This window comes from Capricornis sumatraensis, chromosome 17 (genome assembly GCF_032405125.1).
Source record: "Capricornis sumatraensis isolate serow.1 chromosome 17, serow.2, whole genome shotgun sequence".
NCBI classification, from domain to species: Eukaryota; Metazoa; Chordata; class Mammalia; order Artiodactyla; family Bovidae; genus Capricornis; species Capricornis sumatraensis.
The window spans coordinates 52,361,166-52,378,448 of NC_091085.1; the positions used below are offsets into that span (position 1 = coordinate 52,361,166).

Below are 17,283 nucleotides of genomic sequence, written 5' to 3' on the forward strand. Positions count from 1 at the left end.
TGGCAGAGAAATGATATTTTCAGTGTGGATGGATGGTTCTTGAGCGTGTGTCTGTGCAGATGAGAAGCCAGCAGAGGGGAGGCAGGTGGAGGTGAGGAAGTGCAGGTCTCTGCAGGGCAAGAGGGAAGAGGCAGGAGGGGAGTGTCGGAGGGCTTGGCCCAAGGAGAAGAGCAGGTTTGAGCTGGAGGCAAGTGACAAAGGTGGGTGGAAGCTTCTGGGTTGGTGGACACCTGGAGACTTGGGGAAATGCTTTCTTGGGGAGGGCTCCGCCCCCTTCCGCATACCTCACATCTCTTCCATCTGACTGTTCCTGGTTGTACCCTTTTATAATAAACCACTACTCGAGTTCTTTTAAGTCAACTCTGTGTGAACCAGCTGATTTGAACTTTATTTCTGCCCTTTCGAGGAGTAAACTGGAATATATTGCAAATGTAGAATTAGCAGCTACACAGTTACCCAAGTAGCTAGCTTTTGATCAGTATCTCGATTTTATTACTTTGAAAAATGATACGCCTGGATGATGCAATCAAAAATGAGGAAATGTTTCATATTGTGCCATTAACAGTTCAGAAATCACAAATGCGGAAATGAAAACTGTTACGCACCAGAATGTTGACAGCCTCTTCTGCTTTTCTGTTGTGCTGGGTACTATTCCTATAATCAGATAATTAGCAGAAATAGCAATGGAAATGGGAGCAGTGAAAACAGATAAGAAGTTTCCGGAACATCTAAGAGACGCCAAAAATGGTTTCACTACAGGTGATGCGCTGGGAGCTGGCAGCTTCAGCTTTCAAAGCCTTCTTCACTCCCGTTGACAGAAACATGGATCTGGGAACTCCTCTACATCATATTTGGACATATCGGTCCTACGATTTCCACGTACACAGAGTTAACCTGGAAGAATCTTCAGGAGTGAAAAAGTCCCTGGCTGGTGCTAGCGTGACCTAGAGACAAAACCAGGAAGTGGTATGATTTAACTCCAGTTGATACATTTTGGCAGAAACGTAAAGGAAGTCCATTCCCAGAGGTTTGGGAATCAGTTTAGCAAGAACTAGAATCTTAGAGCAGAGCGTGAGAAGATGAGGTCAAACACCTGAGAAGTGCTCCGGGGCCAGGAGAGGAAGATGAAGGGGCCACGAGGATGCTTCCTGACAACACTGCTCAGCTATCCTCAGCTTTTGGTTCTTTGCCAGAAGACCTTGGAGAGGGGAAAAAGACTTACTGATCTCCATAAAATGTTGCCACTGCTGTCTTAGGACATGTAAAGGCAAGAAAACTGGATGTGTGTTTTGAATATAAAGAAAAAATAATGAGCAAAGCTTCTTTGGGTAAATCTCTTCTAGATGTAATATCAGACTCTGATGCAGGCAATCCAGGAGATAAATGAGGCATTTCTTATCTGTCATGTAAGTGCACAGCAAACAGTTTCTGAGGCTGATTTGGAGCCACACCAAAAAGCTGGAACTGACGCAGGATGCTACCTTAATTCCTTACAATACATCAAACAGCGGAAGGCTTTTGCCGGGATGGCTTCAGCTCCTGCCATCTCAGGCATTGCCAAACGAGTCCCCAACACAAGATCGCAGTGTACGATGGCAAGAGTGACAAAGGCGGCTCAGAAACAGCACAACCTACCTGTCTTCAGGGACATGAAGTCAAACGGTGAAACGATCACTGTAGATATTTTGATCCCAGATGCCGCCAGGCAGTGACAGCTCAGTTCCGAGGAACAAAAATCCATTCCAAGAAGCAATTGTTTTTGTGTTGGGAGAAGGCAACTGCATTGAATATCAGAAGCTTGTTGACAACAGAAAGGGGAAACGAGGGAAACATGTTTTATAGGCTGCTGCTGACTTTTTCATACTGCACAGTTCATGACACAGCAGCTGTCACAACTTGGGAAAAAAGGAGAGGCCTGGAGCAGCTCCAGGCCACCACCAGGAGGAGCTCCCCAAACTGCTGCCTGTGCCTCCCCAGACCCAGATCCCATCCCATCAACTGCAGTTTAATTTACAGCTTGAGTTGATGCAGTGAGACTCGGTGCACTGCCCTCCCCCGCCCCCCACTTTGTCATGAGGGTCTTTATTTCCTTCCTGGCAAATCATCCTTTGATTCTTGTTCAGCTTTAATGAGTCCTCCTGACAGTGGTGGTGACATGACAGAATTAATTCCTGACTTCTTGTATCCCCAGGACACCTCCAGGCACATTGGTGCCTTAATTCATCTTTGGTGGCTTAACAAAGGGATCACCCTGCATGGGGGCAGCTCCATGTCACATATCCCACAGCACAGGCTTCATCGGGCCAGGTAGGACCAGAGTTCAGAGCTACTTTTTAAGGGGCTGCCATCAGGACACCAGGGGTGAGTTCATGTGCCTCACAGGCCTGTGTCAACCTCCAGCCACTGTCAAGTGGAAGCTGCTGCAATCACTGTGGACACAAATGGCCTGTATCACATATCTATTGTTTGGAGTGTCATTTATTCCCTCTGCTTCCTATAGAAACCCTGATTTTGCTTTGGGAAACCATACCTTCCCCACCTTGAGTTCTTATGCATGCTTGCTAAATTGCTTTAGTCATGTCTGACTCTTTGCGACACCATGGACTGTCACTCACCAGGCTCCTTGGTCCATGTGCCTGGGATTCTCCAGGCAAGAATACTGAAGTGGATTGCCATGCCCTCATCTAGGGGAACTTCTCAACCCAGGGACTGAACCCACATCTCCTGTAGGCTTTTGTACTACAGGCAGTTCTTTACTGCTGAGCCACCAGGGAAGCCCTGGGTTCTTATAACACCTTGGGAGTTGGTTTCTCCTCGACCCAAGCATTTTACAGTGAGATCTTCATGTTTCCCTGCAGAAACAGAGTGATTTGGGGACAAGCACTTCCAAAGTCAGAGCATCACAGGCAATGAGATACAATCCCAGTCACCTTGCTGGGCCATTTGAGGAACAGATGAAAAATGCATACAAATTCCCCCAGTGCAAGTAAACTCTAACCTGAGTGGGGATGGGGATGCCATTGTCCCTCAGGCTGTCTCTGCTCTCAGGCAGAAGCTGAATGGCAGGTGTGCTCCTGAAGCCCCAACTCCCAGCTCAGAGCTGCAGGTCACCTGTCTAATGGGCCCCTTTCTTACGAGCAACCTCTTTGGCTCAGCAGATGGAAAGGCTTCAGAAAATGTCCTTGGAGAGGGAATGAATGGAAATTGCCATGGACCTCTGAGTTAAACCCACTCAGATGGAGACTGTTGCATGTTCACAGGACTCCCTGTCCTTCTGGGGAGAGACTAGTGGAAACAGACCGAGTGGACGAAGGTGTTTGTGGCCCCATGAAGTGAGAATGTGTTAATGGCCTCATGCGGGAATAACTCCGCTCCTGTGAGCACTCTGTCCCCACCTGCTCAACCGTGTCTGCTCTTCTCCCATCTCTCTCGCAACTAGATCATGCAGGATGCCATCTGCAAAGATAGTCCTGGGGCAGGAGCACTGATGCTGCCTGTGGGAATGAGACACTGACACAATTCCGGCCCCCAGCTCAGTTTTGAGCTCTCGGTGGAGGGTCAGTGGGGACACAGACGTGCTTGCTGGTCACGGTTTCATGGCATTCAAGTTCTCTCCGTTTATCAGTCCCCACACTTTAACCTGTCTCACGGAACTTTTCATTTGCTCTTCACTCTGTCAAGAATGTTCTTCCTGATACGTTAACATGTCTGATTCCTTCCTTATCTCCTTCCATTCTCAGCACACAAATCAGTTCACAGAGGCCTCCCCTGACCCCATGGAAGTGATCCTCACATTATCCTCCATCTGATCATTGTTCTTATTCCTGTTGTAGCAGCTGTCACTATCTAAAACCATCTTGGCTTTCTTCTAATTTTATTTGTTTGTTGTCTGTTTCCGAAGAGGTCAAGAACCTTGTCATCCTCCACCTCCATTTATCAGCAGTGTCAGGGACACAGAGGATGACGATGGAACTCCCGAGGGCATGAAGGAACCGAGGGATGGATAACCGCTTTCATGAGTCTAATGGAGCAGCTCTGCTGGGTTTTCCTCCTCCAGTCTGAAGTTTCCTCCCTCCTCACAGGACTATGGAGGGGAGGGCAGCTGCTCCCAAGTGAGGAGGCTGAAGAAAGGGTCAGGACGTCACCTGTGCTTTCCCCAACTCGATGCCCCTCCTCCCAGCCCAGCTGTCTCTCTCCCTCCTCGTCTCTCCATCTGTCCTCTGCTTCTCCCATCTCCTCCCAGCTCAGCCACTCCCAGGACTCGGGTGAGCAGCCCCCTGGCCCAGCCTGAAGTGACTGAACCTCCCCCTTTGAACCCACCCTCCAGGTTCAAGATGATGTCAGACCCAGAAGAGCCTCCTCAGCCCCAGGGCAAACCCTACTTCTTGGTAAAGAAAACACAATTGGTTTCGTTCCTCCAGGGCTCTAAAGCAAATTTGACATTTGTTACACTGCACATAACCATTTCTCCCAAAGCACGCTCAGCTGGCACAGATTTCTAAGACATCAACTCAAGTGTGTAAAATAACATGATTCTTTTATAACTAAATATAGTTTCTCTCTAGAGCCCTCACTCTGCTTAATGGCAGAAAACAGTAGACTCAGTTCCAGGTGAATGGCATCAATGTGGGATAGCTAGACAGTTGGGGATTTTTCTTCCTCTCCTCGTGGGTGCCTCTAAGTGGGCTCACATGGGGTGGAGGTGGGACCCCAGCATCACCTCCCTCGCTAACACCTGCTGATGGTTCTCATCCCTGTCCGGGGTCTGCTCCTACAATACTGTCTCAGTGTGCCTGGTGTCACAGCCCCTGCCTCAGCACAGCTCTCCTTATGCCCCATCCCTTGCTTTGCTGTAGGACTTTGTCTTATAAGGGATGTGGGTGCACCATGTTCTCCTCCACATACAGGGATGTGAGGACCCAAAGGGTTTCTCGTGGGTCCCCTCTGCCCTGAGGCCCCATCAGCCACCTCCTCTCTCTGTGCCCTCACTCTGGCTGTGGGGAGTCCTGTGCGGTCACTGCTTCCAGTATCCCAGGCAGGAAGCAAATCCAATTCTCCTCTGTGTTCAGAGTGATTTATTCGGGGTGCCTGACACTCTCCATTTCAGAGCTGATGTTGTGGAGGTTGGGTGCAAGGCCCCTTCTCGTGTCTCTCATCTTTTTTCTGGATTATTCTCTTCCCCAACCCAGAGTAATCTTGACCTATCTGGGCTGAGAAGCAACTGTCTCTGAAGGTATTCTCTGTGTTACAGCAGGATGATGTACTTGAGACAAATCTCTTATATACAGTAATATTACTCCTTAGTTCTCTGTTTCTCCTACAGGACTTCCCCTGGAGCAAAAGCCTCCAGCACAATGACCAGGTGTGGGAGCATGGTGGTAAAAGAGAAGCCCATGGCAAAAATATCCTGCCACTGGGATTTCAGTGACCTTCCCATTGTGGAATTACAAGCCCTGAAAACTGCTCTGGGGTGACCCAGCACCTGATTCCCTCCAGGGCTGATTCCCCCCAATGCCCACCCCAGCCCCAAGCCCCAGCTCAGAAGGTACCTTGATGTGGAATAGATGCTGCTTAGGGAGCATCCAGACAGTGTCATGAGTCTGGTCATGGGGTCCCCAGGCCTCCTTGGAAGGGGTGGGAGCAGCAGGAGGCCCCAGGCTCCTGAGAGCACATGGAAGGGGCAGAGACTGAGAGGGACCTTGGAGAAGCCCCAGGGAAGGAGGAGGAATCACAGAAACCTGCAAGGACCAAAGTCTGAGGGACTCATGGGAGTGATGACATCCCTGTGATGTCATTACTTTGTCATCACTTTGTGATGACATTGTGCTCCTCTTCCAGAATGTCACAGCATCTTGTGACCCCACACTAGTCAGCATCTCAGATAGTGATTTGAACTGATCAGGCAGAAAGCGAGTGTAGGTATAGGGTCCTGGGATGAGCACTGAATGGGTGGGAGGATGAAAGGTCAGGGCTGGAACAATGACCTGATGGGGCCAGATGCAGACCCGGCCACCTTTGCTGCCACTGCCCAGCCCCTGGCATACCCTGGATGCAGGGGCATGGGAAGGGGCTTGAGTGTTCTGATTCAGCTCATAATTATATGTCTGGAAATTTGCCAAACATATGAATGTATTCCAAAGGTCTTGAATACAAACAAGAAAAAAAGTTGCCCACATCACCTTTGCAGAACTTAGAATACCAGGGAAGAAGGGGAAGGAGATCCTCGATGGGCTGAACTGACATCTCCACCAAAGACACAAAGGGGCGACTCAAAAAGAAATGAGATTCAGTTATGCAAAAGTGAAAGTGAAAGTGTTACTCACTCAGTCCTGTCTGACTCTTTTGTGATCCCCATGAACTGTAGCCTTCCAGGCTCCTTTGTCCATGGGATTCTCCAGGCAAGAATACTGGAGTGGATTGCCATGCCCTCCTCCAGAGGATCTTTCCGACCCAGGAATTGAACCCGGGTCTTCTGCATTGATACCAGATTCTTTACTGTCTGAGCCACCAGGGAATTCCTTATGGAAAGGCAGCCCTAAATGGTATTTTCTAGCACACCTAAGATCATAGACTGAGATCCATACTTAATGTACTTTATATTCCAAGCCAACAAACTGGAAAATTCTTAAAGAGATGGGAATACCAGACCACTTGACCTGCCTCCTGAGAAATCTGTATGCAGGTCAGGAAGCAACAGTAGGAACTGGACATGGAAAAACAGACTGGTTCCAAATTGGGAAAGGAGTACCTCAAGGCTGTATACTGTCACCATGCTTATTTAACTTATGCAGAGTACATCAGGAGAAACACTGGGCTGGATGAAGCACAAGCTGGGATCAAGATTGCCAGGAGAAATATCAATAACCTCAGATATGCCGATGACACCACCCTTATGGCAGAAAGCGAAGAACTAAAGAGCCTCTTGATGAAAGTGAAAAAGGAGAGTGAAAAAGCTGGCTTAAAATTCAACGTTCAGAAAAGCAAGATCATGGCATCTGGTCCCATCACTTCATGGCAAATATATGGGGAAACAATAGAAACAGTGAGAGACTTTATCTTTGGGGGCTCCAAAATCACTGCAGATGGTGACTGCAGCCATAAAATTAAAAGACACGTGATCCTTGGAAGAAAAGCTATGACTAACCTAGACAGCATATGAAAAAGTAGAGACGTTACTTTGCCAACAAAAGTCTGTCTCATCAAAGCTATGGTTTTTCCAGTAGTCATGTATGGATATGAGAGTCGGACTATCAGGAAAGCTGTGTGCCAAAGAATTGATGCTTCTGAACTGTGGTGTAGGAGAAGACTCTAGAGAGTCCCTTGGACTGCAAGGAGATCCAACCAGTCCATCCTAAAGGAAATCAGTCCTGAATATTCATTGGAAAGACTGATGCTGAAGCTGAAACTGCAATACTTTGGCCACCTGATGCAAAGAACTGACTCATTGGAAAAGACCCTGATGCTGGGAAAGATTGAAGGCAGGAGGAGAAGGGGAAGACAGAGAATGAGATGGTTGGATGGCATCACCAACATGATGGACATGAGTTTGAGTAGGCTCCAGGAGTTGGGGGTGGACAGGGAAGCCTGGCGTGCTGTAGTCTGTGGGGCTGCAAAAAGTCGGACACGACTGAGCGACTGAGCTGAACTGAACTGAACTGATTCCATTGTGACAGAGTGAGTCTAGCCCAGAATCCCAGCTCCCTGGACAAGTACCCCCTCATGACCTTCTGGACACAGAGCCCATACGGAAGCTCCAGGAACATAACTTCTCTTCAGTGAATCTAGAGCAACTGCTGTTTCCAGCTGCTGAAAGACTACAGGGTCACTGCCCAGGGGAGGACCATTAACTTGAGTGAAGAGGGAGGACCCCAGAGAAGTTTTCCCAAGTCCCTGTGGAGGCTGAGGGCAGGCTTGTTGGGACAGTGAGGATACATCCTCCCCTACTTAGCAGATCCTGCTGGGGCCCCTGCCCCTTACTCTGGAGGAAATGCCTGTAGACCTTATGAACACTACAATGGCATCATATGTGGGTTAAGACTCATTCCCTTAGCCTCTGTGACTCTGCAATTTGCACAATTTCCCATCAGTCTGACTGGGCTTCTAGTCCATTCTTGGTGTCTATCTAGGGCTTCCCTAGCGGCTTAGCTGGTGAAGGATCGGCCTGCAATGTGGGAGACCTGGGTTGGGAAGATCCCCTGGAGAAGGGAACAGCTATCTACTCCGGTATTCTAACCTGGAGATTTCCATGGACCGTATAGTCCATGGGGTCGCAAAGAGTCGGACACGACTGAGCGACTTTCACTTCACTTCATCTTGGGTTCTCTTGAACTCCTTGGCTGGGAGCCTGGGGTTGAGGGGCCTCTTCCTTTGTTCCCCTTAAGGAGGGGCAGCACAGTGGGGTTTGGGGGAGAGAAGAGAAAAATGGCAAAAAGGAGAAAGAAGCTGCCTGAGTCACTTCCAGGGCCCCAGTTGGGTGCTAAACATTGTCCTAGCCCCCATTCCTCACCCTGGGCAGTGGGAGGTGGTGGGTATGAGCTAGGGAGGGCCCTGTGGCCAGGCTCCCCACTCCCTGCGTAAGGGCTGTGGGGCCATCATAGTCTCTCAGCTACTCAGATGGACCCTTAGATGTACACATACACATGTGTACAGATGTACACATGCTGTACAAGGGGTGGGTGGACTGGCGCGGGCAGTGATCAAGAGAAACCCTCTGGAAATATCATCGGGGAACTGAGGGTTGAGGGCCTATTTTACGAAAGAAACACACCACAGCAGAGGTCAGATACCAGCTCCCTCTGCATTTACATGGGACATTGACAGGATTTCCCTGTGCAGAAAGTCAGGGGACTCTGGAGCCAGACCACTCGGGCTCACGCCCTGCCCCCTTACCGGCCCTGTGCTTTACTGGGGGTCTTTGTGCCCTGTTTTCCACATCTATAGGAGGGGGATGGAAGCATCACCTACCCCACAGAACCGCAGTCACAGGACATTTAATTACCACTAGGGGGCGACAGACTGTGTTCCGTAAATGTCCACCATTATTATCTGATGCTTTTACTTCATAAGGAAAGAAGAGAGTAAAGACGGAAAACAAGGGGCTCAGAGGAGTCTGTGTGCCTCAGCATGTGAGCAGGTGCACGAATAAGAGTGGCTTAAACAAAACGGGGAATTTCTATTATCTACAAGCTGTGGCCTGTTACATGGAACGCTGTGCACTGACCCCACCATCTAAGGCTCCAGCTCCACGTCGTTGCTCCACCAGTCCTGGTAGATCCTTGTCCTCCTCAAGATCCAAGATGGCAACACACGCGTCCACTTCCATCTCGGGAAAAAGAGGATGGTGGGAGGTGGGGGATTAGGGATGGTGGTGGTGGGGGTAAGGGTGTCAGCTAACAGGTTAGAGGCAAACCGGAAGTAGTACCTGTAATTTCCTCTTTAATTTCATTTGCTACAACTTGGTCATGCGACCATACCTTGCTGCAAGGGAGGCTGGGAACTATAGTCTATCCTGGAAGAACCGGCATCTAGCTGAACCTTGAGGGCGCTACCGTTCCTGCACAAAGTACGTGAATGAACTTTGGGGCCAGTCACTATCATAGAGGTCGGCCCAGAGGATGTTTCCAAGCCTTGAGAGCGCTTTCCTTTTATAACTAAATAATTCGAGATAAATGAGAGTAAATTTGAGAGAGTCGGTTCAGCTGGGTACAGTGATCCCCAACAAGATTAGGAAGCACACTCAGATGATTTCAAACAAGCAAAATTACAGGTCCATGAGATCCATAAATAATTGGATGATACAGATTTAAAATTTCAAAACAAAAAGGCAACAGCCAGTTCCATAGAGAAGGGCGATGCAAACTGCTTTTTATTTAATAAAACATTTATGCCATGGCAGCCAGGAGAGTCTGCAAAGAATGCTTGATGATATTTTAAGCAGTTTTTGTGCTGCTCCACTTTCTTTAACAGTCATTACTTTTATTATTTGTCACAATGACAAGCCATTTAATGCATTTCATAAAATCCATGTGTCAACTGTCTTTTCTCTCAATGCCAATCTAAAGACATTGTTTCCTGGAAAAGTCCTTCACTTCCGTGATCTCTGACACCACCTGGTGAAGCTTCTTGTGGGGAAGACAGGATTCTGTGTCCAAATGCTTACAGAGTTCTAATCATCAAGACATGAGACCCCTCGTCTCAACATGCACCAGACCCAGGCTCCATGCAGGGAAGCACCGTTAGAAAGGAGTATTGGGATGCAGAACTAGTTAACTCCGGTCTTGCCAAGACATTTAAAAATGAACATTCCCCATATTTGTACACTCACAAGTCAATGCTCACTACTGTGGAAGGTCAAATCTCTTTTTGTGGGTGATTTTAGGGGACAATAGCCTCTAACTTGCCTTTCATTTCTAGTAACAGTTGTCCACCTGAGTGTCAGATAAACGTGTCTCAACAATACAGTCCAGGAATGCAATAATGTATTTTCAGTACTCAGCCATCCACCTCATCTTTCTGAAAGAGCATTGACATTTATGCTGCAGACACCTGAATCTGTCTTTGAGAGACAGCCCCTGAAAGGGCTCCAGGAAGACTGATACATAGACACCTGTGCCCAAATCTGGGATGATGATAGAGAAATTAAAAACACAGGGATACTTTTTAAAAAATTGGAGTATAGTTGCTTTACATTGTTATGTCAGTTTCTGCTGTACAGTAAAGTGAATCAGCCATATGTATACACATGTCTCCTCTTTGGATTTCTTTCCCATTTAGGTCACCACAGAGCACTGTGTAGAGTTCCCTGTGCTACACAGTCCAGTTCAGTTCAGTTCAGTTCAGCTCATTTCAGTTGATCAGTCGTATCTGACTCTTTGCAACCCCATGAATCGCAGCATGCCAGGCCTCCCTGTCCATCACCAACTCCCGGAGTTCACTCAGACTCACGTCCATCAAGTCAGTGATACCATCCAGCCATCTCATCCTCGGTCATCCCCTTCTCCTCCCGCCCCCAATCCCTCCCAGCGTCAGAGTCTTTTCCAATAAGTCAACTCTTCGCATGAGGTGGCCAAAGTACTGGAGTTTTAGCTTCAGCATCATTCCCTCCAAGGAAATCCCAGGGCTGATCTCCTTCAGAATGGAGTGGTTGGATCTCCTTGCTGTCCAAGGGACTCTCAAGAGTCTTCTCCAACACCACAGTTCAAAAGCATCAATTCTTCAGTGCTCAGCTTCTTCAAAGTCCAACTCTCACATCCATACATGACCACTGCTACACAGTAGGTTTGCATTAGTTATCTATTCTATATAGGATTGTGTATATACATCAATCTCCCAGTTCATCCAATGCCCAACTTCCCCTTTGGTATCCATACATCTGTTCTCTTTGTCTGTGTCTCTTCTGCCTTGCAAGTAAGATCATCTTTACCATTTTCTAGATTCCACGTATATGCATTAATATACAATATTTGTTTTTCTCTTTCTGACTTCACTCTGTATGACAGTCTCTAGGTCCATCTCCATCTCTGCGAATGACACAATTTTGTACCTTTTTGTAGCTAATATTCCACTGTATATATGAACCACATCTTTATCCAGTCCTCCGTTAATGGATAGTTAGGTTCTTCCATATCCTGGCTATTGTAAACAGTGTTACAAACACCTCAATGCATGTGTCTTTTCCAATTACTGTTTTTTTTTGTGGGTGTATGTATTTATCCAGGAATGGAATTTCTGGGTCTATTTTTAGTTTTTTGAGAAACCTACAAACCTGGTGGCTCAGCAGTAAAGAATCTGCCTACAGTGCAGGGGACTGTGTGCAATACAGGAGACATGAGTTTGATCCCTGGTTCTGGAAGATCATCTGAAGGAAGAAATGGCAACCCACTCCAGTATTCTTGCTTGGGATGTTCCATGGTCAGAGGAGCCTGGTAGGTACAGTTCATGAGGTCACAAAAGTCAGACACGACTTAACAACTAAATCACAGTGGCTGCACCAATTTATATTCCCACCAACAGTGTACAAGGGTTCTTTTCTTCACATCCTTGCCGATATTTGTGTTCTTTTTGATGATAGCACTCTGGTGTGAAGTGATATTTCTTTGTGGTTTTGGCTTGCATTTCTCTGATGATTAGTGATGTTGAGCATCTTCTCATGTGCCTGTTGACCATCTGTGTTTGCTCTTTGCTAAAATGTTTCTTCATGTGTTCTGCTGATTTTTAAATTGAGTTTTCTTCAGTGTTGAGTTGTATGAGTTGTTTATATATGCTGGATATTAATTCCTCATCAATCCTATCATTTGCAAATATTTTATCCCATTGAATAGATTACCTTTTTGTTTTGTATATAGTTTCCCTTGCTGCGCAAAAGCTTCTAAGTTTAATTAGGTCCCACTTGCTTATTTTTGCTTTTATTTCCTTTACTTTAAAAGATGGATCAAAAGTACTGTGATTTATGTCAAAGACTCTTCTATCTATGTTGTTTTCCGGTAGGAGTTTTAGAGTATTGGTTTTACGTTTAGGACTTTTACCCATTTTCAGTTTATTTTTGTGTATGGTGTTATAGGATGTTCTAATTTCATTCTTTTACATGTAGCTGTCGTCTGGTTTTCCCAGCACCACTTATTAAAGAGACTGTCTTCTCTCCATTGTATTTTCTTGCCTCTTTTGTCATAGATTAATTGACCATAAGTGCATGACTTTATTTCTGGGCTTTCTATCCTATTGTCTGGTTTTATACCAGTACTGTGGTACATTACTGTGTTGATTACTGTAGCTTTGTAATATAGTCTAAAGTCAAGGAGCATGATTCTTTCAGCTCTGTTTTTTATTAAGATTGTTTTGGCCATTCTGGAGTCTTTTTTGTTTCCATATAAAATTTTAAATTATTCCATTTCTATGAAAAATACCATTTGCATTTTGATAGGGATGGCATTGAATCTATAGACTGCCTTGGTTAAGTACCTTCTTTTGCCTCTAGGTTTATACGTATTTATTCTGTTCCTTCACACTTCAGGGGCTAGCAAGAGTGGGAAGTCTACCCCTGGGATCATCTGAATGACAAGTGAGAAAGCAATGTTTCTGGAAGCCAGGGACAGCTATTGCCTGGAGAAAGCATCTATGTGTATGTCTGTGGCCTTAGAGAAATACAGCCTCTGCCAGAGCCACAGGCAAGCAGGACAAAAGCAGAATACCCCTGATTTTCTCTCCTGCCACCCTCCAATCTCCTGCCACTGAACCCAACCTGAAGGTGAAGAAGTGCTTTGAGGCAGAGTTGGGACCAGTTTTTCTAGATAGATCAGGTCAGGAAAGAGTGAAGGGTGGAATTCTTAAGACACAGAGAATACCTAGCTCAGAACCCTTCCTTGTTGTCCTTGATCAACAAATGCCCTCTTGACCTCTGGCATGTGAAGTTGTGCTTCGGTTGCCTGAAACCAAGCGATCTGACAATTTAGTTTATTTCCATGACTGTCTCCCTATTGAGAATACAATCTCAATCTCCTTATTGAGCTGTAATTTCTGAAGGGCCAAACCTAGCCCAGGGCCTGGTATATAGTAAGTGCTCAGCAACATTTATTGAAAGGCTGGTTGGACAATAAAATTTGGATGGACAATCAAATCTAAGGCAGTGGCTATGACATCTTTATAGATGCTGCAGGATGGCTGAGAATACTTGGTTGCATCACCAGTCCTTAGGTGAAAAGAGCATCTTTTACCTCTGTTGTTTTGTTATAATAGAGTGAGGGAAGAGGCTGGGGAAGCTGTCACAGAGCTGCTTTTATAGAGGCTACTGCTCAACAGTGTACTGGGCTTTTGGCATCATTCAATCAATATTTTGAAAGATGAAAGGGACATGAGTGACTGCTTCTATTCTAATAAGAAGTCATGTTCTATCTCCTACAGAATTATCACTCCAGCTATGACCTCAGAAGGGCAGTGGGTCACCCATATGGCTCCCAGTTTTCCTTGGGAACATCATGACACAGTGGCTTCTCATTTCATGGTCCCTCCAAGACAAGCACTTGTTCCTCTCTGCAACATTTCAGTTTACTCCAGTGACGTGCACTTGTGGAGCATCACTGTAGACAGAGCTCTTTCAGAATTGTTTCACACTTCCAGCTCCATGTCCCTTTTCTTCAGTTTAACCAGTGCTGATTCCCCTACCTCAAGTGTCTGCTTCTGTGAGACCTCAGAGCATGTTGAAAGGCCAATTAAAATCTGGAAAGATATGAGACGTTGCATGTGTACTGACGTGGATGATGAATGGGTTCCAGGCACAGAGGGGGAAAAGCCCTTCAGACCAGATCAAGATCTTTGGTGTCCACTCCAACCAGACTGTGTTTGCATTTCAGAGGCATTTGCAGTAGGTGTTCCAGAACTGTTGGTCTGCTTTTCAAGTGCAGATGACAGTTCACGCTCTAGCTCTTCTTCCTTGGGACACATTAGGTCAAGTTTGTAGACATCAACCAAGCTGTGTGAACAGGCATTAACCAGATTTCATCCTCTGTTACTAACCAGGCTGTGTGCCTGATTACAAAGCAGGATAAGACTCCAGACTCTAGCCCAGCTGCTCACAAGAAGATATTCAGGTGAGTTCCCAGACATTGGGTAAGCTTCATCTTCAAGTATTTGCCAGATTGGGTCAAGGATAACTAGTCTGACTGAGTTTCTAAGCATTATCCAACCTCAGCCTGCCAACATTTCTTGGGATTATTTCCCAATAACTAACTGGGGTACCAATTCAGACATCCAGCTAATTCATTCCCTTATCATTAACCCGGCTAGATCTCTAGGTGTGAGCCAATCTCAGGCCCTGGACATCAGCCACCTACTTGGATGGAATACAAACCTCCCCCCTTGAAAATGGGCTGGCTGCTCCTAATGCTGCTGGGTTTCATGCTTGTGCTGCTGGAGAAGCACTGCCAGGGAGGTGGAAATGGAGAGACCAATCCATGCAGCTTCAGGGCAAAACTTGGGAGAAACACCAAGAGCCCATGAATAGGTGGCCCTGATGCTCAGGAGAGTTTACAACTTTGTCGCCAAGGGAGTACTGATCATTCTCAAGTTGAATCTCAGCTCATCAAGGTGTCTGGAGATCCCAGCCTAATCCTCCCAGACAATTTCCCTAACAGTGATTGTGTTTGCTGGGGAAGACTCTGTAAGCTTGGATAGCCTGTGACCCAGTCTCACCCACCCCTGTGCAGGGTTAGTAATAACCTCTAACCCATGCTCTACTGCAGGAAGGATGCTTCTGCAGAGAAACATGATTGAACCCCAGCAGATTTCAGTAGGAACCCTCCTGGCACATCCTGCTTTTGTGCATTAAGTGAGATAGTTTGCACTCATCACAGAACCCAAAGCTGAGCTCAGCTCAGGACTGATTCCAAGAGCTGCCAAGGGCTAAGCATCTCCTCATAAAGACACGCGGTCAACCTGGCAAAGGCTCTAAAGCCACAAGTCCTGGGACCAAATCTCCCATCTTGCTTTCCTCTGGACTGTCAGCTGGCCTAGTCAGGGGGTTACTGGGAAAAACATGGATTCATAGAGGTTTTGCCTGGATGATTTCGGAAGGTATCATTCCAGGTTTCTTCATATGCAAGAGACAGAAAACTCAATTCGAGCCACATTAAAGAAGATAGGAGATTTATGACTTATCTAACTCAACAGCATGAACAGAATCAGGAAAACTTAGGTCCAGAGCCTCAAATGATAAATGAAGATCTAGTTTTCTCACTTGATTGGCGGCTTTGTTTCTTCTGTCTTAGTGTTTATAATGGCAGGTCCTCCCTGAGGGCACCTCTGTATTAGTTTATTTAAGGACAGTCCCTGCATTAGTTTATGTAATGACAGCCCTGCATTAGTTTATATAATGGCAGTCTCTGTATCCGTTTATGCAACAGTTCTTCCTATGCCAGTTTATGTAACACCAACTCCTCTATTAGTTTTTATAATGGCAACCACCACCCCCCTGCCACTAGTTCATGCAATGACAGTCCTGTATTACTTTATATAATGGGCCTCTCTCAGCAGGTTGCTCCATCTCCAGCTCACATCCCCCCAGGCTGAGATCCTGCAGGAAAGGGCCTTATTCTGATTGGACCCATATGAGTCACATGCACACTCTGAACCATTTAGGTGAGCCCCCAGGGACTCAGGGCTCAAATTGGTCAGGTTAGGCAATGTGGACAGTTAACAGAGCAGGGTAGGAGCCTGGCCTCCACAGTGCAGGAGCTGAACACCGGCTCTTCTCATGTCCTCTCTGGTCTGCTTGAGCTCTTGGTAGACCAGGAGATCACAAGGATGTTGAGGCCTCATCCTTATATCCTTACAAGGAAACAGTGCAGCTTCTTGCTCTCCAGGCTTTCTGGACCCTGTGTGGGCAACAGACTCCAGGAAAGAACCACTGGAAGATGAGGACCCCACCCAGGGAGAAGCATAGACCAAAGGGAATGGATGGGAATCAGAGCTCCGCCCCAGTGCAGAGTGAGGGGTCTTGGGCAGCCGTGGTCCCTGGGTCCTGAGAAATCCCTTGGAGGAGACATGACTTCAATCAGAAGCTTACATTCTGGACATTGTGTGAGTGATACACAGCTGATTCTTTGTTGACTGTTAACACAGGTTGGTGTTGTTCAGTGGCTTGCACTGATTTGGCTCATTCATCCCAGCTCTCACCATTCTTATAGCACAAATGGCCTTGTGAAGGGTCAGGGTATTACCAAGTCCACTCCAGGTGAGACCAGAGGCCCGGATCTGGCCAGAGTCATATCCTGTAAGGGAGTAAGTGTCAGACACCAGGTCACAGAAGAGTGTCTCAAAGGGTCTGAGCAGGAGGTCCCATGGAGCTTACATTTCACAGTGAAAACTCTTACCTAGTGAAATTGGGTCTGTTATCAGCACAAGGATCTTAAAATGTCTCTGATTGTGGGTGGTATGGCCAGGTTCCAAGTGTGGGCCCCTCTATTCCCAGTTGTTCTTTGATGGAAACGCAGCACCTGCTGGATTGAGGGACAAGATGCCTCCTTATGGGCTGCAGATGAAGACCACCCCCCGGAAGGAGAACATGGGATGTGTGGATGCAGGAGATTAGAGGACATGTGAGGATTCAGGATACGATGTGGGACGTGATGACCTGACTGACGGCATGGGACACGGTGATCTGGGAAAGGACTCGACATGTACGGATCCATGAGCTAACATGTGACCTGCAGATTCAGGATATGACGGCAGATGTGGGATCCTGAAAGTGGTGTGTGACTTGCAGATCTGAGAGATGGTGTTGGATGTGATGTG

The 17,283-nt window shown here is 46.8% G+C and overlaps 1 pseudogene; it reads left to right on the top strand.

Annotated features, from left to right (window-relative positions):
- The first annotated feature begins 386 nt into the window (after positions 1 to 386).
- Positions 387 to 17,283, top strand: part of LOC138093548 (sec1 family domain-containing protein 1 pseudogene) — a 32,608-nt pseudogene continuing 15,711 nt past the window's right edge.